Raw genomic sequence first — 23187 nt, 5'->3', positions numbered from 1 at the left:
GTTTCGTGGGCTCTGTGGGGCGGCGCAAACACGCAGTGCGCGGGGTTTTCCGTCTCGGGATGGGGGTGGCGGTGTGGGCAGATGGGGTTCCCTTTACCTGAGGGATTAAGGACCACAGCCTTCCTCTGCAACAATTCCTTGCCAAACGTGGACACCGCGTCTAAATTCGTTTTCGGCAGGGATGCGTGTCCTAGAAAAGTTTGGTTGGGGCGAGCAGCAGCGTTTCCCAAAGATCTCAGCCCTGGGCAAGGTTTTCTATCCAGGCGCTCAAGGATGGGGATACCCCTTCTCTCTTCCAATCCCCCGGGGCCGATCCCCTTGAGGTAAAAGACCCCCATCCCTGGGGAACCTCAGCTCCCCGCGCCGTCCGCTCCCAGCCGCTCCTCGGTAATTAGCACTTTTCACCGGGCCGGGAGCGCGTTCGCTGGTCGCTCTTTACACCGGACACCAGTTCTCCCGGGAAAGGAGCGGCAGGTAAGCCCGACTCCGGACAGGCGTTGGGCTGGACAGCAACCTCAGAAGGAAGAGGGAAAGTACCTGATAGCTTCGTAGGTGCGCAATAAATATCTGATGACCGGCCGAATAAATGTGACCTTTGGACAGGTCGCTCGACAGTGTGTATGCCCCATCACAGGCCTCCAGACCTCCCAGCCACACATTCCCTAAGCGCAAGCGACTGCATAGCCCTACGTGTATATTTCTCCCCAAACGGGCGCCCTACTTTGGGCGATTATCTGACATGTGTCACCCAGGACTCTAATCCCCGCGGCCCCTAAAACTGCAGGCCAAGAGGGGCCATTTCAGGCTTCCTCCCTTTTTTTGTTTTCGAAGAGAAAGAGGGATGAGGTGGACAGGAGGTGTGGGGTGAGAGAGGCGTGAAGCGTCGATGCGCTCCCGGGTGACCCGGCCGGCCGGCCGGCCAGGTCGTGGGGCAGCGGGCGGCTGTCACCCAGCGGGGCGCCCGGGGGTGCGGCCCTCGGCCAAAGCGAGAGACTGGACGCGCTGGCTTGTCCTGGACTGGCTGGCTGGCTGATGCAAAAAGAAGAGGTGAGAGTGGGAAGTCCCAGCCCAAGGGGACTGTGTTTCCAAAGGGAGTGTGCTTTTTTTTTTTTTTAATCCTTCTTTTTTCGAAAATACCTGTCTTTAGTCAAGATACAAGGGAGCCACGCGTCATTCGGATTCCCTCACTTCATCCCTCGAACGGCCTGCGGGAAATTTCCTAGGTCGTTTTCTTTTTTGTTTTTCCCTCCCCGATTTTCCTCAACTAAAAATCTTTCAGGCATTTTCGCTGAAGGTGCTTTTGCCTTGCTGATTTAAAAATACAAACAAAATCAGCGCTCCACGCAGCGGCGCCTCCCTGGCAGCTGACTCCGCAGGGCCGGGGGGCTCGCACCAGCGGGCAGAGCTTCCTCCGCAGATCGCGGATTCGCACCTGCGCTTCCTCCCCGCATCCCAGCACCTTTCGGTTTCGGGGTGTTCAGTCCCAGGGAGGGCACCGACGAGAAAGAGTTGAGGTTCCCAGGGCGGCTTTGTAGGATTCCCCGAGGGGAGGGTGGGCACTATAGCGATGACTTCATCTCAGCCTGAAGGGACTCCAGCAGCTGCTGCCTCTAAGATGTTCTATGGGGTGGGTGATTATTTCAGATCTGTATTAATCGGGGGAAATGTCTCCATCAAACTGTGGAAAAGGAGAAATGTTATTAATATACAATCCCGAAGGTAACTGTTTGAATTAAAGACGGATTCTCTTGTTTCTTTCTCGCACTCCTTTTCTATCTCAGCGGGACCCGGGAGGCCCCGGGGCAGAGAGCATCTCCTGATTCCTAGAACCTGTAGATTCTTGGGGCCACATCGGGCGTCCTTTCTGCTGCGGGTTGGGCTCCGCTGTGGAGCGGCGTGAGCGAGGCGCGAGGGCAGACGCGCGCAGCCTGGTCGCCTGCCCTCTGGTCGCTGCTCCCGCGGCAGCACCTTCTGCCCGGAGGGCCCCAGGAGGACCAAGCTCCTGGGGTCAGCCTAGTCCGCGAGACTGACGTCTTAAGGCTGGGGGCTTTGGCCATAGAGGGTTCTCGGAGCTGTGACGTCACAAAGACTGCAGCGGGTAGACGGACACGGAGCCTTGACAGCCCCGGGGTTTCGAGAAGTGAGGGGTCACGAGGAACCCGGGGATCGCTGGGCTTCCGGCTTTGTCATTGTTTATTTCGAATTAATTTCGTGGTGTGCGTCTCTGTTTGCAAGCCCGCAGGAGAGACGCAGCGAATACCCGATTGATTCCATCCCCGGTTTGTTTGAAGGGAGAAGCAAGGGGCGCCTCTGGTGCTCTCACAGCCTTCAATAGCTCCAATAGACAGATCACGGATTTTGAGAAGGCAGTTTTTTCCTTTTCTTTTCTTTCCTTTTTTTTACCTTCTCTCTTTGACGTTTTTCTTCCAAGGCCCTTTCACTTGATGTAAAAGGACTAAGTGGACTCTTACGTCTCTTTTTTTACCTGTCCCCAACTCCTGTTTTCTTTTTTTTCTTGATGAGTGTGAAATTTGGCCTGGCATAGGTGAAAGGGACCCTTTTTTTGGTCCCTCTCTTAAATCATTAAGACCCAGAAAATTTCACAGTGTCTCTATCACTATCTTTAGGACAAAATGTGTTTACATCCAGTGGAAAAGGTGCATTGTTTTCTTTCACGCTGAGCCCTAGGACTGGAACCTGCTTCTCCACCAGTTTCCAGGTTGGCTGAAAGGTGAGGAAGGGCCCAGCGGCACAGCGCAGACAAGGCCGGACTGGTGGCAGAAACTGCTTCCCTTTGGGGTGTCCCTAAAACTCACAAACTGTCAGCTTAGGTTAGCAGAATAGAAGTCTTTTTAGCCTCATCTGCCTTAATATCGAAGTGCAAAGCAGTGACAAATAAGCAGTTACTCATATAATTTAGGGGGAGAGTTACTAGAGATCCAAATATCAGGGCATTTATTATTGCTCAAAAAGGAGACAGAGTCTTAGAGGGCCCTAAATGTAGGCATCTTCCCCTTAAATACTCACTTCCTTGGAGCGGTGGAGACATCTCGCAGGTGGAGACGTTTTCCTCGGCAACTAGGAGAAAAGCTGTCTGACTGAGGGTTGGTATCTCCAGTAGGAAAGGAAGGCAGGGTGGGTGGTCTTGGCTCAGACACTCTATCCGGGCATTCACCCCACGCCTCCAGGGTCCACTTCCTCCTAGGGGCCTGGCTCCAGCGTCTCCTGAAGGAGCCCAAACTCAGCTTTTGTTTGACCTCAACTGTATTAAACACAGGAGGCATCCTGGGGAGTAAACAAGGTGCTTGGAAATTTGCAAGACATAGACAATCACAGAGGGCTGTGAGGGAACTGGGGAGCGAGGTCCGTGGGTCTGAGTGTTGGCTCTAGGGCCCTAGATGATGGAGCAGAGTTCTGGGCTGGGGAAAGTGCCACAGGGTGGAGAAGTCTTGTCCCCTCCATCCTATATCATTGCCTGACATTCTTTCACTTGTCATCTCTCTCCTTGTTAGCCCAACATTAATCATTGTCAGCCCCCACGTAAATCAATTCAGCAAATATCACTTTAGGGTTTACTGTGTGCCTGAACATCCAGTGGGGATAAGATTGGATCCCTGCTGTTATTGTCTCCGTGTCCGGTTCTCGGCAGAATTCTGTGTCTGTCCACCCATACCCTGCTTTGCCCGCTGGGCTCACTGTGTCCTGAGACCCTCCTGCTCTGCCTTGATCTTGGCTTTTCTCTTTCCTTACTCTGAAAGGACACCTGAGTCACAGAGAGCTGCCTCTCATCCTTGCCGCTCCATCCATGTGCTGAGGGGAAGGGAAAGAATGGGGAGAAGTGGTCCTGAGCTCTGGGCTCAGTGTCAGATTCCTTTCCATCTCTTTCCTCTTGGCCCCAGAAGTCACCTCGTCTTCTATCCCTGATGATGCTGTACTGCTCTTTGCCTGAGCCGTCAGCCCCCCCCCCACCCCCGCCTTGGTCCAAGCCCAGAAATGCCTTGTAGTGTGTGGTACACTTCACTCTCTCTTTAGGGGACATCTGCCAACCGGTGCAGTGGTGATGACAGTTTCCAGATGATTTTCCAGGAGCAAAGAAATCTTCTGGGGGAGGAGAGCATGGCATTGGCCAAAGGCTGAGTGGGCTGAACATTGTGGTTCCGGAAGAGGCCCAGGGAGGTGGAGCTTTGTGGGGCTCCAAGATTGCTTTTTCCCCTTTAGATTCTGCCTCAAGCAAAAGTCACTAATTGCTTTTTATTTTCCTGGCATTCAGGAGCTGTCTTGATTCTGACTCTCCTCCAGGAATTTAGGTCTGAGGAAAGCGGGGTTTCAGGGTGACACTGGTGGGGGCATTTGCCTCCAAGCTCACCTTCCTCAGGTGAGCTGGCCTGACTCCTGCTCCAGCTGACTCTGGGGTTACTGTGATTGGCCCAGAGGACTGGACAGGTTAGGATGGGGTGAGCGTTCATCGACCCTCTCTCCTTCTGTCCCTGGTCTTCCCCCGCCCAACTTCACTTCTGCCAGGGGCTCTTTGAGTTTTAGTCAAGCAAACCAGGAAGTGGGAGTGAGGTTGCCTTTGAGCCTTAAGGATGGGTTCAGAGAAAAGCTTAGATTCTCTTTTGAATCCAAAAAATGCCAAGCAATGCTTTCTTACAGAGGAAGAATGATTGATTTGCCTTCATTTGCTCATTCTCAAGAGCAGCCCTAAATCCTCAAGTCTCTTCCATGTCCTTTGGTTGTTTCTTAATGACTCACAAGCAGAAATAGCCTAGTCCTCCTGGATTTATTATTTATTATTATTCCCCACCTTCGAGATTTTCCTTCCTCATGGACTGAGGAGCCTTCCTCATAACCCTTTCTTGCAGCACTCCTCTCTCTTTTGAGGGAAGAGTGTCTCTCCCAGATAAAAGCTGCCCTCATCTACTGTTCTCTGGGGAAAGATGAAGACACTCATTCAGACTATGGAGTAAATGACTATATACTTAGTCTAAGAGGCAGCCAGACTTTAATAGTGAATAGAGATCCAGTTCAAATGCTCAGTGAAGACTTGAGATCTCCCCAGGAATTGATACTTGCTCTCATCTCTGTTCTTATAATATTTTGTTCACGCCTCTTTGTGCTGTCACTTGTCCTCTGTGTGTGTGTATGCTTACCATTTAACTGTGATCTCCTTGAGGGCAAGGACAGAGAGTTATCTTTGTATTTCCAGACTGTGTGCCACATAGACTCTGCTGCATTGAGCAAATGTGTGACCAAAATTTAGCCAAAGCAATGAATACCTAATGGTAGATTTCAGCTACCAAGCACATATTGGGACCCTGTGACCAGCTAAATGGGATGTCTTTATGGTTCCCCTCAAAATGTGTTCTGTAGATGGCTGCCTATGTCACTTACAAGGAAATCTCTCCATGTCCTGGAACCCTCTTTTAACTTTCCTACCGTCTGACTTTTTTCTCTAAGAAAGGGTGTTGGAGACATGCCTTTGGAGAATATTTGGAGTGATGGATAGAAAGCTTTCAGATCGCAATCTTTATGCTTTTCTGGCCTGGATTTACAAGTTTTGAGAAAACAATCAAACCACAACCTGAAATCATTATTAACATATCAGAGCCTCTGAACCCCCCCAGACCTTGCTACCCAAATATACAGTGATCATAAACATTTTTTTCTTCCTGGTTTTCTTGCTTGCTTTTCTAAGCGCCCGGCACAGTCCTTTCACGGGTGAGCCTCTGTGTGGCTGACTGCTGAATGCATGGGGGGCGGGGAGGGCTGTGGGCAGGCGGCTCGGGGTGCAGAGGAGACAATGGTGACCGGCTTTCCTCGGCAGCTCCTCTGAGGAGGCATTTTGTCTTCTCTGCAAACGGTGCTGCTGTTTGTTTGGAGGAAGAGAGCCGTGGGTATGGAATTAGGGGGTGTCATGTGGGCTGCACGTGTGGCTGGAGCTACCTGAAGTCTGCAGCCTAATCACTCCCAGATGGCCCCAGGGACCATGGTCCCGGGAGCCCCAGAAGCCCAGATCCGCCCCCCAGCGCCTCCTGGAGGGGGAATTTAAAGGGAAAGAGAAAATGGAAGTGTGTGTATGGGGATGTGTGGTGTCGAAGAACTTTTGGGACTTGCCATATGGTTTGGACCTTACATCCTGCATCTTCCCCAACCAGAGGCATTCCAAACACGAATGACCCGTCTCCACCTCTGCCCCTAGTTCCAAACCTGCTTTATTTGGAAGGAGAGGTAGAAGAAAATGAAAAACATGAGGAGGAGAGAAGCCTCGCTCCGGGAACTATTGCATTGGCCTTAGGGTGGGGTGGGGTGGGGTGGGGTGGGTGGAGTTAATTTCAACAGGTATTTATTTAGTTATTAAATGTCAAAAAGGCCACAGCTTTTTGCTTGTCCTGGGTGAAACTTGTTGCTCAGATGGGTGGGGTGTTGCAGTGTGAGGGGTCAAGGGTGGGCATTCTCTTCCAGCCAATGGGCAGCCACTCCATGCAGGAAACGTGGGGGGCTGGCTTGGGGAAGAGAAGCTTCCGGCTTGGCCTCAGTCTGTTTAGAGCCTGTGATCTCCCTGCTCTGTCCAAGGCGCTGTGTCCACTTCTAGCCACACCGTGGTCTCTGTCCCTCTGCCCCCAGAACCCCCCTTTGCCTGCGCTCACACAACTGTACACAGTACCCACCGAACACCTGTTTACTCACTGCAGAGTCACTCATTCACATAAAGGAGTCCTGGGGGCATGCACCCTACCCTCTCTCTCTCCCTCACGTACATGCACACACACGTGTGTCGCTCTGAAGCCTGTATTCATCTGCTCTTGTGTCTTCTCACCTATTGCTGAAAAAATAATTTCATTGCTAATGAATATTCCTTGCTGCTGCTTCCTGCTTCTGCTTTTGAAGTGCCCTACGTCCACTCGTCAGCTCTATTCCCTGGACATGTCTTGGAGGCTGTGAGGGGAAGAAATTACTCTCGTTGCTTTTCCTGTGAAGAAACAGAAGCCCTGAAAATAGCGTGCGGCTTGCTCAAGGTCACGCAGTTAATGGGAGAGGCAGATCCCTGGATCCCGAGTTGCGGGTGCCACGTCTGCCTCCCCCATGAGCCCGTGTGCACACGGAATTCCACACGCCGCTGTGACCACGGAACTCTGGCTCCCAGGCGCGCAGGCCAGCCGGCCAATGGGCCCACTCCTCCACACTCTTGTTGTTCCGCCTGCCTCTCCCTTGGGCTCCGGCTCTTTTTTGGGTCACGCGGAGAGACCAGGGCTCCGCTCTTTGGTGAAGTGCATCTCTGATCCTATCTCCTCCCTTCTCCCCTAATCAGGGTTTGGCTGCCTTTGTCTCGGAGGAGCAGAGAACAAAGTGTGACTTGAACCATGCACATCGAACGTATCTTCCCTTCTTTTAATTTCCTCTTCGTGAGAACGTCTGTGAGCTTGCAGGACTGACGTGCTGGTTGATTTTGTTTCACAGCAATCATTTTACTTCATTTTACTCTGATGAGTGTTGGGATTTCTTCTTCTCTGGGTTGCGTGGCAGCCTGTTTACATCTTGATCCAGGCTTGTCCAGATTTTCAAAACCATTTTGTTCTATAAAGCAGAAATGGGGTGTCACCAGTCCCTGAAACCTGGAAGAGTCCTCATAGTTTTAGGAGTGCAGGACCCTTCACCCTGCCCCTTTTCTTTTCTGCCCCATTTGTTCATAAGAGGAAATATTTGCAGAGCCCTGACTATGTGCTCGGCAACCTGTGAAGGGCTGTACCTGCTTATATGACCTGGATCCCCCAGAAAACCTTTCCTTGTAGTTCTTATTATTTTCCCCATTCAACGGATGAGAAAGCTGAGGTTTGGAATGGTTAATTCTCTTGTCCAAAATCTCATGGCTTTAAGCGTTAAGGGGTAAAAATGCACACTAACAACAAAAACAAAGAAACAAGAAAGCAATGGCTACCAACTCTCAGATGCTTACTGTGTAAAAACTTATTAATACCAAGATCAGACGGGCTATGCCATCATCATCTCTGTTCTCCAGTAGGGGAAACTGTTAACTCTTGTTTCTTATTGGCCTTGCCTTATTTCCTTTGGACTCTGTTTTGTGGGGGCAATGGTGTCCCCAAACAAGGTTGTCATGGAAGAGGATGAGTTGAGAGGGAAGAGGGGCTGCTGAGATGCCTGAATCTCAATGGCTGTCTTGCATTTTGCACGGGCCATGGCAGAGACGGTAACTGATGATGTCGCTGGTTCTCTGCACTTCCTATTGGTCCTCGCTGTTTGCTCTTCTAGCTGTTCTCCGCCTTAGCTTAGACATCTATTCGTCCCCTGATGCTGAAGGACCACGTAGGGGAAGGACAGTTCTCTTTGGGAGGAATCAAGATTAGAATCTTTTGGTTCAAACCTGGTCTGAATGATAACACATTTCATTTGTACAGCAAAGACTGGTGTTTAAAACTTGATTGCGTATAACACTTGGGGAGAGAGTTGTGGTCCCGGTTTAAGGAAAGAGGAAGCTGAAGCCAGGAACGGTAGGGCAGATAGATGGCTGGGAGGCTCAGAACTCAGATTCCCTGAGGATCTTGTTGAGCTTTCCACCATCCTTTGGCTGTTTTCTCCATGGAAGAGCTAGATTAGAATTCAACTAACTTCAGTCTTAATTTTTTTTTTTAAGATTTTATTTTTTTCCTTTTTCTCCCCAAAGCCCCCTGGTACACAGTTGTATCTTCTTTGTTGTGGGTCCTTCTAATTGCGGCATGTGGGACGCTGCCTCAGCGTGGTTTGATGAGCAGTGCCATGTCTGTGCCCAGGATTCGAACCAACGAAACACTGGGCCGCCTGCAGCGGGGCGTGCGAACTTAACCATTCGGCCACGGGGCCAGACCCTTAATTTCTTTTTTTTTTAAATTGGCACCAGAGCTAACATCTGTTGCCAATGTTTTTTTTTTTTTTCCTTCTTCTCCCCAAAGCCCCCCCAGTACATAGTTGTATATTCTAGTTACAGGTCCTTCTAGTTGTGGCATGTGGGACGCTGCCTCAGCATGGCCTGATGAGCGGTGCCATGTCCGCACCTGGGATCCAAACCAGCAAAACCCTGGGCCACCCAAGCAGAGCACGTGAACTTAACTACTTGGCCATGAGGCCGGTCCCCAGTCTTAATTTTTGACAACTATTCCTGTATAATTGGTAGGAAAAATGGAAAGGTGGGGTAAAGGCAATTGCTAAGGACCGTCTCCAGAGAATATATAGAACGGGGACAGAAGATTTCAAGAGAAGGATGAAGATCAGATAGTTTAGTAACACATTTTATTGATGTTCCCTGAGTGCAGATCCCTCTCAGGGGATCCAGGGAGTCTAGTGGGGATGAGATTCAAATGCTAGGACTCCTCCTTCTGGGAAGCATCCAGTTTGTTCTAACAATGACGAGGAGCTCTTCAAAAAAGCAGCGCACATTCATTCCACAAACATTTCACGAATGCAAGAAGGCTGGCTCAGTGCTATACAGCTGCCCAAATTGACCAACTGCAAGGCAGCTTAGTTTCTGAATCCATCATGTCACACTGTGCTGCTTTCTTAGCTAAGGCCTCGTCAGTCTGGCCTTTTGCAAAGAAACTTTGGGGACCTGATTAGAAAAAAAGAAAGCAACACATCCGTGCCACATAACTGGACACTCCCCTATGCCTTCCCTGTGTGGGTCTGACACTCGGTCACAGACTTTTTCTAAGCCTGTGGCCACAAAGGTTTCCATGGACGAAATAAGTGCTTTGTGTATTGGAAACTGTGAATAAAAAGTTGGGGGGGGGGGGTGGAAAAGGGCTAACCATCGAGCTCACCCAAACCCTAAACCTCAGACTCTTGGAAGGGCCAGCAGCATAAAACTGTCCCAGACTGCAAACATACCGTCAGCGGGGAGGCGAGGGAGACGTTCTGGAGAGACTGGTGGTTCCGTCACTGCGGAGTCCACACTGAGCAGTGGAGGTCCTTTTTAAGTTCCTGAAAGCAAGACCCTTTCTTCCTGCCGCCCCTCACCTCGCTCCCTCTGACAAGGCTGGCCCTCTCCGGCGGGAGGCTCCTGGCTGACCCCTGAGAGCTAACATCGGCCTCCCCCTTGATAGCAACCACCTCTCTTGCCAGCGCTTCTCTGGTTGAGCAGGAGCCGTCCTTTCAGATTCCCCATGGTTTCTGAAAGAAGGTATTGTTATTTTCTCGAAACTGCCCAGGTTAGGAACAAAGGCAGACTCTGGATCTTCCTTAAGCAGGATAGAATTGAATTGGCATTCCTTTAAAATGGCTTGTTATTACAGCCGATTTCTGCTAACAATTACCTGACAATATAGAAAGGGGACTGACTCCTTTAGGGTCTTGTTGAGTTCTCCTTTTCTCTTTTTCTTTTTGTGGAGCCTTAAAAAAAATCGGAGTTTAGATTTGGATGGGTCTAGTCTGTTTACATCCATGACGTATGTGTAAATCTTTCTAGACAAACAATTATTTTACACAACGTGTGTGTGTGTGTGTGTCTGTGTGTTCTGGAGAAAAGAAAATAGGGATCATTTCTTTCGTCTTATAATCATGTTGTCTTTTCTTGAGAACAGGATTGTAGAAAAAAGAGAAGAGTGAGTTGCTGGATTTTGGAAACGTGTATAGAGACTGATATGATGGTTTGTTTCACAAGCGGGATTTAGTATTTTTTAAAAATTATCTCATGTAAGTGAATGTCTTTCATGGAGTTGGCGCTCAACAAATATTTGTTGAAAAGAATTGCACCTGCTACGCTTGATATTTTCAAGCAGGAGGAAGTCCAGGCTCTGTGCTGGAATTGGTTAGGTGGAATAAAATGTTTTCCTGTTGGTTTGGGACATATGAGAGTTCTGAAAACTCTACTGCAACAAAGCTTAAGCAGATGGTCAGGACATTTGGTTAAACCTAAAAGTGAATTTTTGTTAACACCATGCAACCTCCATATATCTTTCAGGTAATAACCCTCAATCGGGAGTTCCTTAGAACAAAAATGTGACCTCTGTGTCCTTGTAAATATTTTGCATGACCTTCTGTAAGGCACTTTGCTTCTCAACAAGCCAGTTTTCTCATATTAAAAATGAGAAGTTGTCTTGTCTGAGTTTGCATAGATATTTAAGCGGCACTGCCTCAGGCTTACTGGGGATTTTGACCTCTGAGATAAGAGCTGGATTTAAAAAGCCAGTCCAAACCAAACACCTGGCATTATTAGCATTGGTATTCCATTACATCTGTTCACTTGATAGAGAAGCTGGGAGCAGAATTGGGGGGTGCCCTAATGGCCCAGCCTGGTGAGAGGTAGGATACTCCGTAAATATCCCTTATAGACTGACATACCTCTGGAGCTCAGGAGCCAGCTAAACAGAAAATTCCCCAAATACCAGGAGATTTGGTTGTCTGGGCCTGGATGGAAGCTCCTTGAGACTTCAGACATGTGCTGGTCCTTTCAGAAGTAATTTGTGTCAAGAGGGGGTCGTGTCCATGTGACAGTCTTTGTAATGTGAGCCGCGTACCAATAAGCAGAATCCTCTTTGATGAGGATGAATTTGATAGCAGAGAGATAGGTTTGTGTTTGTTTGTTTCCACCAAAACCGAGGTGTCACCTTCCCCTTTCGCCCCTCTGTTCCCACCTTCCTGGCTCCCTCTTACCGGCCCCACACATTGATTTTAATTTTCAACACTTAGCGCCTGACTTAGTGATCTAACATCACTGACTCAGAGAACGGGAAAGGTCAGTCTGACTAACACCTCACCCAGCGTCCTGGGATTAGCATCCAAAACAAACAGATCAGAGATGGGCTGTGGACTCCCAAGAGACGATTCCCACGTGTGAGAAAGCCCAGGAGAAAGGGATGGCGTTTCTCAAGCTCACTGACGTCACTCAGGTTCATGATCCAAGGCTTTACCTTACTGAGGTTGGGGGTTGGAATGCTACCGGAAGAGCAGAAGAGCTGGGCTGGTGGATTAAAAAAAAAGCAGAGGGAGGGAGGGAGAGGAGCTCTTTCTGCTAATCAAAGGAGAAACCAAATTAAACGAATGAAGTCCAAGAAAAATACAACTCTATTGTTTTGGGGGCATAAGATGCTGGCTTGGAGGCTTTGTTGAGTAATCTCAGTCACACCCTTTCTCTGTGGGACTGAAGGAATGTTGGCTGTTTTTCTGGAGGCCAGGTGGGAGGTGGGTAGACAGGTCTATGGAGATGAGAATTTCTTGGAGCTAGAACTCTCTGAACATCCCTGTGGCCTTGCAGCTGGGAGGCTGGGACAAAAAGAAGCAGGAATGTGGTGCCGAATTAGAGCCAGGACGCAGCGACCCCAGTAAAGGATCTGGGAGCAGAAAAAGGTGGAAGAAAACTAGGAAACACAGAGAGAAATGACCCTGTTCTTTTTGGCCACATCTGAACAGGGGCTTCTGTGTCCTCAAGAACCCCTTGGCTCCCTTTCATTAAACCTTAGGGCGGATGCCCAGGGAGAGGTGGCGTGTCTGAGTCTGGGGTGCGACGGGAAGCAGGAAGTACCAGTCATTTCACAAGAAGCCTTGACACTGGAGAGAGAGCCAGTGAAAACTGGCAGACCCCCAAGGTGGGGTAGGAAAGTCTGGCCCAGTGTAAAGAACACTTGGCTTCACATAATTCTGTGGGTATATTAAAAAACAGGGCAGTCCACAAAGTTGTTCTGCCAGCCCACCTAAAACATCACTTTCTCTTCCCCATCCCTGATTGTTTCTCTACGATGACATGTCAGCTGCTGGTGGTAAACTTCCATGGCTCAAGGAAGGATTAACGTGACCAGATGTCTTGGCAGGATAGTCCTTCCCAATAGCAAGTTCTTGAATATAATTCTCATGAATGTATGTAGGCTTTTGGTGGACTCTGCTACCTTATTTCATCCCTCCTTCCACCCCACTCTTTCTCCTTCTCTTTAGATTTTAGCAAGAATCCTAATTGTGTAGATACAGCTCTGGAATCATCTGCAGCTCTACTTTTGGGAGAGCTATACTGTTCAATCAGCCGGTGGTCCGTTTCCTTCTGAACATGTCCATCACTTTTCTAGATCCTTGTCTCTTTCCTGGGCTGGGGACCCCTCACCCAAACTCCAGCTCCAGCTCACTAAACTCTAACTTATCTTCTTCAACTACTAATGGCAAAGATTCAGAATATGCTCCTTCTTTTTCATCTTGGATGTAAAATTTACCAGATTTATCAACGATGTCCTATCTTGGTGTGTCTGAAACTGTATCCCTTTGAAAAAGACAATTTCATTGGGGTGCTTTCAATTTTTTGCAAAACACTTGTTCACAGTTGGGTTTGTTTCAGTCCTCACATCTCTGGATTTCTGCCAATGGGTATTATTACTTATCTTCTGCACAACAGCCCTCTGGTTTGAGAACTCTTGGGTTCTCTCTCTTTTTTTGATCAACTTGCTATGTGACTTTAGAAAAGCTATATCACATCTCTGGGCCTTAGTTGTACCTCTTACTCAAAGGTATTTCTTCAGCAAAAATTAATGTCTACTCACTCTTTCTTTTGCCTTTCCCAAGGCTGGGAGGCTTACCCTGGAACTCTCTGACATCATCCCTGATGGAGGAGTCTGGGTAGAGTGAGTTTGAAGGCACTTAGGATGAAGCAAGAGTTGGAAGCAGTCACGAGTGTTTTGGGCTGAAAGATGGCAGTCTGTTTGCCTTTAAGGAATCCCATGCCTTACCTAGAATCAAAGAAGAGCTAATCATCGATGGGGCTCTAGCCCCAGAACTTTCAGGGTTTGAATTTGTATGGCAGCCACCATGGAAAATACCTTTGAGCTAAACAGATGAGGGATGAACCAGTCTGGAAATATTTCCACAATGTCAATAGCCATGTTTACAGTAGAGCATATGGACAGAGTTTAGATTTGATAAATTTCCATCTCTTTTTAAAAAAAGATGATCCAGCCAACAAAAGGTATACCTTGACAAGTGCTCTTTTCTGAATTCTATTTGTCTGATATGGCATAGAAGTACCCAACTATGGCATTTTAACATTTTCCAGTTCCTTATCACAACCATACCATCCCGTGTTCTCAATTAAAAATCTGAGCACTCAAAGTAGTGCTTTGCAGAAGAGTCTTTGCCAGCTATCCAGAAAACAATTCAGCTATCCAGAAAACTGTCAGTTTGAGGGTGACACTCTTAGTATTGGGGTACAGTAATGGCCTCAACTAAGAATGGAGCATAGGAAGCCAGGGCGGTGAGAAGGACTTATTGTTGGCTATGATCTTAGCTATAATTGGGAGCTAATTGGATGCCTTCTCTAAAAATACTACTACTGCTAATAATAATAATAATAATCCTTGAATTATTTGCTGAAAAGCCACTGCAAGTAAAAGCTTTTCACTAAACATGCCATGTTCACTGTTGCTCATTTCACAATGGCATCACAAGGTGGCCAACCTGCGTTTCCAGCCCGATTCTCTACAATGGGAGATAACAGTAGGGCCCCTCTCAGGAGGGCACTGTGAGCATTTGAGCTAGTGGGTGTCATGTGGAAGAGTTCCTGGTGTCCAATAAATACTCAGCGTAGGTTAATTGAGTAAGCTCTATGCCCACAATAAGTAGAGGGCAAGCTGAGGCTCAGAACAATAAAATAACACATCCAAGGTCACATAGTGGTAAGTGAAAGAATTGAGATTGAAACCCAGGTTTGTCTGTAACTGTGACCTGGCTCTTCTCATTTCCGAAAGACGATGGTGAGAAGCCCTGGAGAGCAACTTGAATGACCACCGAGTCCTGATTTCCCATGTCACAGGTTTCCCGTGACAAGTCTCTTGAAAAATGTGGCTTGGAGAAAAGGATAAGAATACAAGAGCCATGCAGGAGAGAGTAATAACTTACAAATATGTCTCATGATTGGTTACTGTATGATCTTTTCAAATTTTCTGGATATTTGAAATGTTCATAAGAAATTGTTGGAAAAAAATATGGCACAATGGAAGGAAAATGAGGCTTATGCTGAAGACAAGAGGGCCTTTGCTCAGCAACCCAAACTGTAATCTCAGCATTTTCTAGAGGTGAGAAGGGTAGTGGCCTGAAGCTCTGAGCACCTTTTCGGGGGGCCTGGTCTCTGAGAGTTGCTCAGCGTGATTCAGAGGATATCTGCCGTAGGTGGAAGATAGGTTCTCAGGAACAAAAAGCTTCTTTTCCCAAAACATTGCTGATCTGTAGATTACATAATGTAGAGTTATGTGTCTGCTGGGAGGTTGGCAGGAGCCTGAACATGATATGTTGATAATACATGGAGTCTTGCATGCAAACTTTGTTTATGTGCTGGGCCCTCCCTCCGAGTCTGGGGCAGGTAGCTGGCTGCACAGCCTCCATCAGAGCCTGGAAGAGTCAGTATTTTATGGACACTCATGTTTATTTTGCTGTCTAACTATGCTAGCCAATGTGAGTTTGGTTAAAGCAAAGCACTGTAGAGAGATGGAGAAAGCATCCTTTGATACAGAGGCAACTGCACTTCCATATGTATCTTCCTTGTCAGATGGCATCCCTGTGCGTGGAGGAGGGCCCACCCATGGTCCGAAAGGAGACGAGAGCCCTACTTTGATGCTTTATCTAGTTGCCTAAAAACTGTTTTTATGTGAATGCTCATAAATATTTAACCAAGTTTTGTGTCAAAGTTGGCTGTTGTCTTCTGAGAACTGAGAACTGGCATTCCATCTTTGAAGGGATAGCAGAAAGACACAGCGGCAGAAAGTCTGCCACTTCCAAGCCATCAGATCTGAGTGGGAAAAGAGACCAGCACTTCTCAAGAAACCTTCGCCATCGCAGCCAAAAGGGAGCTCAGGCCTCAGGTTGAGGCAGGTTCCCATGAAGCAGCCACATGTTTGCAAAACAAGCACCAGGATGAAGAAGCTCAGTCTGCAGAGACATCCCAAGGTTGCGACAGTCTTGGAAGATGTGAGAGTGAGCTGATGGAAGAGCCCTGGGGAGCCAAGGCTGGGAGGCAGACCTGCCTGGGAAAAGCATGGTCCCCCGTGCTCCCTGCCTGGGACGCAGTGTGCTGAGCAAGGAAGGGCTAACTGGCTGAGATAATTGTCCAGTGTTTATATTTGAAAAGGGATACTACACTTCCAGGATAATTCCCTCCAGCCTCCTCGTGAGCTAAGATTTCCAATTGGTCTAGAATCCTGAAGAGAAATCAGGGGCTGATTACCTGGCCGGCTGGGCTGCAATCACACCTTTCAATACTAATTATCTGCTCTTTGAGTTCAATGACATTGAGCATCCAGGCTCTGGCTGGGGTGAACCTTGCTCAGTGGTTTGCATCATTGGCTTAAGACAATGATTTGAATGGACAAAGTACCCGCGCTGTGCCTTGATAAGCAGGAAATGAACGCTTGTTTGCAAATAAGATTGGGAAATGTGATCAGCTTCTTGTTCGGCATCTGTCTTTGGGTAACTAGCCTGATAATACTAATGTAAAAATAATATGTTAGAAGACACCAGCAAGGGAAGCTTTTTTTATGACCCTCCCTCCCAACTTTCTGTACCTGAAGCAAAGGCAGAAGTAAATGAAATGTTGTTTTGTGTGTGTTTCATCCCACTGAAAGTATTCTAGCTTGAATGTTTCTTCGTGGGGATTCAGGGAAATGGATAATGATCTGATATAATGCTTTTTCAGTGTTGGGATTTATTCATATACATGGCTTTTTCTAGATGCCTGTCTCTGTTCTCAGCCTTCTGTGACCCCTTCCCCCGGGAAGCCTTCCTTCACGGCATAGAATAAAAATTTTACTTCTACTTTGATGCAGTTTAATCAGGATTCATCTTACATAAACAGCTTTGGTGTGGATTTGTTCAAGTAGCATATTGCTTGGTGACTGGAATGCATTATCGGGAAGCTCATGGAGGATTAAGATATGGGTTGGGTGAAGAAGGGAGAGAGATTATAGGCCAGTTATCTGTTGGAGCTCCCTGCATTGGTGTCCATCTTAATGTATCATTTCTGATGCAGGAGTACTGGGGACAAGGAGTAAATGTTCAAGAATGTTACTTTCAAATCCTGACCTCTTGATCATAAATTAGAGAAAGCTAGTGTCATGAATTTTGTCCCCCTAAAAGCTGTTGAAGTCCTAACCCCGAGTACCTCAGAATGTGACCTTCTTTGGAAATAGGGTGATTGCAGATGTAATTACTTAAGATGAGGTCATACTGGACTAGGGTGGGCCCCCAATCCAATAGGATTGGTATCCTTTTTTTTTTCTTTCCAAAGCCCCAGTACATAGTTGTATATCGTAGTTGTAAGGTCTTCTAGTTCTCCATGTGGGACACCGCCACAGCGTGGCTTGATGAGTGATGTGTGGGACCACACCCAGGACCCGAGCTGGCGAATCCCCGGCCACCAAGGCAGAGCATGTGAACTTAACCACTACACCACCAGGCCAGCCCCATGGTGGCCTTTTAAAAAGGACACAGACACATATGGAAGGAAGATACAGGGAGGACACGATGAGACACAGGATTGGATTGATGCATCTCAAGCCAAGGACACCCGAGGCTACCAGAAGCTAGGAGAATGACGTGGGACAGATCCTTTCCTAGTGCACTCAGAGAGAGCAGGGCCCTGCTGAGACCATGGTTTCAGACTTCTAGCCTCCAGAGCGGTGAGACAATACATTTTGTTGTTTTAATCCACCCAGTGTGTGATACTTTGTTACGGCAGCTCCAGGAGACTAATACACCTAACTTCTACAGATCCAAATAATTTAGATGAGAATAGCAGTGTCAGCCTACCCAAGCCAAAGAACACGTATGTCCTTTCATTTTCCAACTTGGGCAGTGGGAGGTTCCCAGGCTCCTTGGTCTGTTGCCGCTGGAGTCTCCGCAGTTCCTGGCCTGTCTTGGAGGCGTTTAAGTTTCAGGGGACTAAATCAACTCTAAGGGTGCCTTGGGCCACATTACTAACAGAGGTCAGGATGCAACTGAGACAGCTGTTTGGTATGATGGACTTCCACTTGGGATTCCTGCTTCATCCTCTTAGCTTCACTCCCCTCACCCTGGAAGGGCAGCCAAGAGAAAAACATTTAGGAACAGGGGCTCACTTAATAGTCAAGCATGGTTAAAGCCACAGGTGGTTTTGCTGGATTTTCTTACATACTTGACCAATCTCAGGGCCCTTTGAAATAGGCTAGTGTGTTCTCCTTAGCTTTCTTCCCATGAGACTTCCTCCAAATATAACTGGAACCCAGGGTGAAGTGGAGACCCTCTGGGAGGAAAATAGTGTACGTGCTTCACGTTCATCTGTTTGTTACTATCCTGAGAAGCTTTAGATCTATGAGGTCCTGATGTATTTCTTTGTCTACTTTCTTCTACTCTACGATGGGAAGGACAGCCAGGGAGGAGATTTCTCTTGCCCCGGCCCTTACTTTTTGCCATGGTAGTGTTTAAAACCATTGAACGATAGAGTTATAAGGACCTCCAGAGATCAGTATTAAAACTTTATTTTTTCCTGCTTGAGATGCTAAAGTCCGAAGAGGGAATCAAACTTTCCCAAGATGCTCTTGCTTTAAAGCGGACTTTGAATCCACGTATTCTAAAACTTGCTCTTCGTGTCACACCATGGCCACATTCCTCCCTCTTCTCTGGAAGCTTCAAGGCTGGCCCCATGATTTGACAATGCTCAGTACTCTATCTTCCTCACACGCCCATCCTCCTGCCACCAGACCACCTAAGGTCTATTTCTTTGTGTGGCTTATCCTCTCTCCTTGGGCTACTTTTATCGGGAAGGAAAGGAGAAAATTAATATTTGCTGGATGCCTGCTCTTTGCCATGCATCGTGCTGAGTACTTTACCTGTGTTATCAGAGGAGGGGACTGTGGCTCAAGGACATAAAAGTCATGCCCCAGATCATACAGCTATTAAAAGGTAGAGCTCGAATCCACATTTCTTTGGGAAGGCTCTTTCTCCAGCTAGAGAAAGGGGACCACACCCGTGTTGCCATGCTTGGGCAGAGGAATCAGCAAAGAGAGGGTGAAAATGGTCCCTCCTTGCTGCATTTCCATTCTCTGCCACGTTCTTCCAGCTTGACTGTTTCTTGTTTCCATGTCAACAAGAGCATTTAGATTCAGGAGCAGCAATGCCTGCTATCTGTAAATGAGGTGATTTATTTTTTCCTGCTCCGAACCTTCCCAAGATAAACAGAACACTCTATGGTGGTGGCACACGCAGATTCCTCCATTGCACACTTATAGGTCCAGCATCAGAGTCAAAGCAAATCAACAAGTATTTAGTGGGCACCCACGATGACCAAGGCAAAAGGCGTGATGTGTGAGCTCCTCTATTTGAGTTGGTTACTAGCCTCAAGAGGGATGACTCAGGTGCCGCTCGGCAAGTCAACATGCCCAAAATAAGGATGTTCTATGAAGAAACCAGCCCCTGGCCACCCCTCAATTCACCTCCAAGCCTTTCCTGTCACGTCTCTCCACTCCCAGCCTAGTCCTGTTGCTACAGCCACATCCTGCTCACTCCTTTTCATGCTGTGGCCCAGGATTTGCCTCACCTCCTCCTAAAATGGCCTGCATGATGTAGTGGAAAGACTGGGTGCCTGGACTCCTGACTCCCTGACCCTCCTCTGTAACAGGAACCAGATAGGGGAAAAAACCCTCCGGGACCTCATTTTCTGTACTTGTAAATAAAGGGGTTCTCCCAAAGGAAACGAAAACAGAGTATTGAGGAGATATCTGCTCTCCTATGTTTACTGCAGTATTATTCACAATAGCCAAGATATAGAAACAACCTAAGTGTCAGCCAATGGACGAATGACTAAAGAAGGCGTGGTGTATACATACAATGGAATATTATTCAGCCATGAGAAAGAAGGAAATCCTGCCATGCCTGACAACGCGGATGGACCTGGAGGCATTAGGCTAATTGAAAGACCTATAGTGTAGGCTATCACTTACAAGCAGAATCTAAGAAAGCCAAACCTGTAAAAACAAAGTAAAATGGTGGTTACCAGGGTCGGGGAGAGGAGAGGGAAGTTTAAAGGCACAAACTCTCAATGAGTAGTAAATAAGTCCTGGAGATCTAATCCACAGTATAGTGAGTATAGAGTAGATTGTATTATAATCATCAAACTTGCTAAGAGACTAGATCTTAATTATTCCCACCATAAAAAAAAAATGATAGTCATGTGACATGATAGAGGTGCTAACATTTGCTACCCTGGCCATCATATTACAATATGTAAATATATCAAATCAATATGTTGCATACCTTAAACTCACACAGTGTTATATGTCAAATATATTTTAATTAAAAAAAAACACATGTAATAATGGGGTACTACTTAATAATAAAACAAATCTTTCTTCCTGTTCTAAATCTTTATCATTTTTCTGTGCCAATCGCTGTTCGATCAAGACTTTAGCCAAAACTCTTTCTTTTAATTTTTCCTAGGTCTGGTTCACTCTGATCTTCAAAACTCTTGACTAAATAGTTTTTGGACACTATTTTATGCTTTTTAATAGGTTCCTAGAATGGTTTCGTAATTGTCTATTTTGTTTTCTGAGCAAGACTGTTAGCGATCGAGTGTAGAGTTGTGTCATTTATCTTTTCATAATCCCACACACTCCACAAATCTGTATTGTACGAATAGAGCTTAATTGTGAATTCCTGTGTATTAGCTTATTGTTCATAATATTTTTAGATTCAGTCTGCTGTTAAATTCTTCAGTGATTTAGGTACTTTTATAAACACAGTCACACATTTGTGCAGGTAAAGAAGATCCCCAAGCAGATGTGGGGAAAGTGTTATATAATTGGTGTGGGATGCTGGCCCCAAATGATAGACTATACAATGAAGAGTTTGTGATGTCTTTTCTGGCAACAGGACCATTAGTTTCCTTGGCTTTTTGCACTTGGATGACACATCTTTCTGCCACTGATGTTTATTGTTGACATGAGCTCAGTTGATGATAAAATTGCTCACAGGGTCAGGGATTCTGTGTTCTGCTGGCTGTTACTGATCTCTCTCTTGAGCTAATTAAGCATGGACAAAGCAAGGACAGTTATTCATTAGTTAAACAGATATTGATTGAGTCCTCATCAAATCCCAGGCACTGTGCTGACACGGTAAAGAGCAGCCCTCAAGGAGCTTCAAGTTTGAACAGGAAGACAAAGCAAATAAGAATTATTAGAAATTGTGACAAATATTTGAAGAAGGCAAATGAATGCCCAAGATAGAGAATAATGGCAGCTGGGTGGTTGGAGGATGACCTCATTTCATAGGGTGGTTGGGGAAAGGCTCTTTAGGAAGATGACATTTAAGCTGACGCCTGAAGGATGAGGAGCACCACTCATGAGAAAGACAGAGTGAAGAAAAGGGGAAGGAGGGAGAGCACATTCAAAGGCCCTGAGGTGGGGAAGACCTTGGTATGTTGGAGGAACCAAAAAAATGTTGACAAGTTTTCAAATGTGGAGCCTGTGGCACGAGGCTAAGTAACTTTTTCAAGCCCACCCTGCGAGCAAGCGGAGAATTCAAGTTTCTGCTCTTTCCCGCCCGCCATGCTTCAAAGCTTGCAGTCTGCTGGGTATGTGTCTCTGTGAGGAAGTCAGAATGGATCACCTGTCAGGCTGGGGAGGCTGGGGCTTGGCTGGCAGGATGTGGAGTGTGTGTGTTTTCTGTTTATTCTTCAAGTTTACTTCCCTGCAAATACATGCCTAACTGCCATGCACCTTTCACAAGGAAGCCAACGCCAGCACTCCATCGCTCATGAGCAGTCCTGCAAAAACAAATCCGTATCCTCCATGCAACCCGAGGTGCCAGCTAGTCAGGCCTGCACTGGCCGGGCAGCTCGGAGCTGAGGAACGGTCTGGTCCTCAGGCAGGGAGGGAAGAAAAACAATTTCAAATTCCAGGCGCCGAGGGCCTCTTACAGACGGCCATTGTCGGGAGAAGGGAAAACTAAACCACGCATAGGAGCTGGTGGCGCCGCTGGGAAGGGGAGAGGATGTTGAGGTTAGGGGCTGCTGCGCGTGAGCGGTGGGAAGGTGGATGGGTGATCTGAAGACAGGGCACAACGGTTTACTCATGTGAGCGTGGGCAGCTCCCCTTTAAGAGCCTCACTTTCCTCGTATTTCCGATTATGAGGAGAGTAACATCTGCCCTGCCTCCCTCAGGTTGGACACAGGAATGAGGACAGGCTTAGGAAAGGGCAAAGTACTCTAGAGGTCAGGCATTGCGAAAGGGGCTGCCTCCTGCTTTAACTGTGCTGTTGGTCAGACCCCAAGAATGTCTTGGTGACTTTCAGCCTCCTGGGCATGACCATGTGAGAAGAGCCCTGGAGTTTCCTACTTCCGAAGATGAGGATGGTGGGTAGATGCTCTTAGGAGTGATCTAGGCTAGGTTAACCACCGCCTCCCCCGACCCCCCACCAGCGGCTTTGGTCACTGCAAAATGCTACCAACTCATCAAGTTTTAAAGCAGCAGCAGCGACCATAGAGAGTGAAACAGGGTTATTTTAACATTTTGATGATGATAATGATGATGATCATGATGATGATGGTGGTGATAGTTGTTGTGTATTGAGTTGATTGACTACTACTGCATGCCTGGTGTCTTAGCTTGGGCTACTGTAACAAAATACCGTAGACTGGGTAGCTTGTAAACAACAGAAATTTCTTTCTTACAGTTCTGAAGGCTGGAAGTTCAAGATCAAGGCACGGGCAGGTTCAGTGTCTGATGAGGGCCGGCTTCCTCATAGACGGCTCTCTTCTCATGGTAACCTCATGTGGTGGAAGGGGTAAGCTAGCCCTCTGGGTGTCTTTTATAAGAGCATGAATCCCATTCATGAAGGCCCTGCCTTCATGACCTAATACCTCCCAAATGCCCCACTATCACATTGGGGGTTAGGATTCCAACATATGAATTTTGGGGAGGTATGAACACTCCATCCATTGCACCTTGCATTGTAAATAGCACTAACACTTCATTCTTATTATCTCATTTGATCCTCACAACAACTCTGAGGCAGGTGCCGGAGTAGTCCCCACTTTACAGATGAGGAGACTGAGGCATGAGGAGTTGATCATTTGCCCAAGGTCATACTGCTAGGAAATGGCAGAGCTGATGCTCAAAACCATGTATATCTGACTTCGAAAATGATGCTCTACCAATTATAAATGGGTCATTTTTAAGAAATAAATCTTAAAATTTGAGTTAT

At 47.2% G+C, this 23187-nt stretch overlaps 1 long non-coding RNA gene across 2 annotated transcripts in view; it reads left to right on the top strand.

The window, feature by feature from the left end:
• Positions 1-23187, top strand: part of LOC124246639 (uncharacterized) — a 106316-nt gene that overhangs the window by 2957 nt on the left and 80172 nt on the right. The window contains exon 2 of one of the 2 annotated variants that reach the window (XR_006890543.1): positions 22657-22767. The exons of the other annotated variant lie outside the window; for it this stretch is intronic. This is a non-coding gene — a long non-coding RNA (uncharacterized LOC124246639). The remainder of the gene's footprint in view (positions 1-22656; positions 22768-23187) is intronic. 2 annotated transcript variants of the gene reach the window in all.

The sequence above is a fragment of the Equus quagga genome, chromosome 11, assembly GCF_021613505.1.
Source record: "Equus quagga isolate Etosha38 chromosome 11, UCLA_HA_Equagga_1.0, whole genome shotgun sequence".
Lineage (NCBI taxonomy): Eukaryota > Metazoa > Chordata > Mammalia > Perissodactyla > Equidae > Equus > Equus quagga.
The sequence above is the reverse complement of the archived record's forward strand: the minus strand, read 5'-3'. Positions and strand labels throughout refer to the sequence as shown.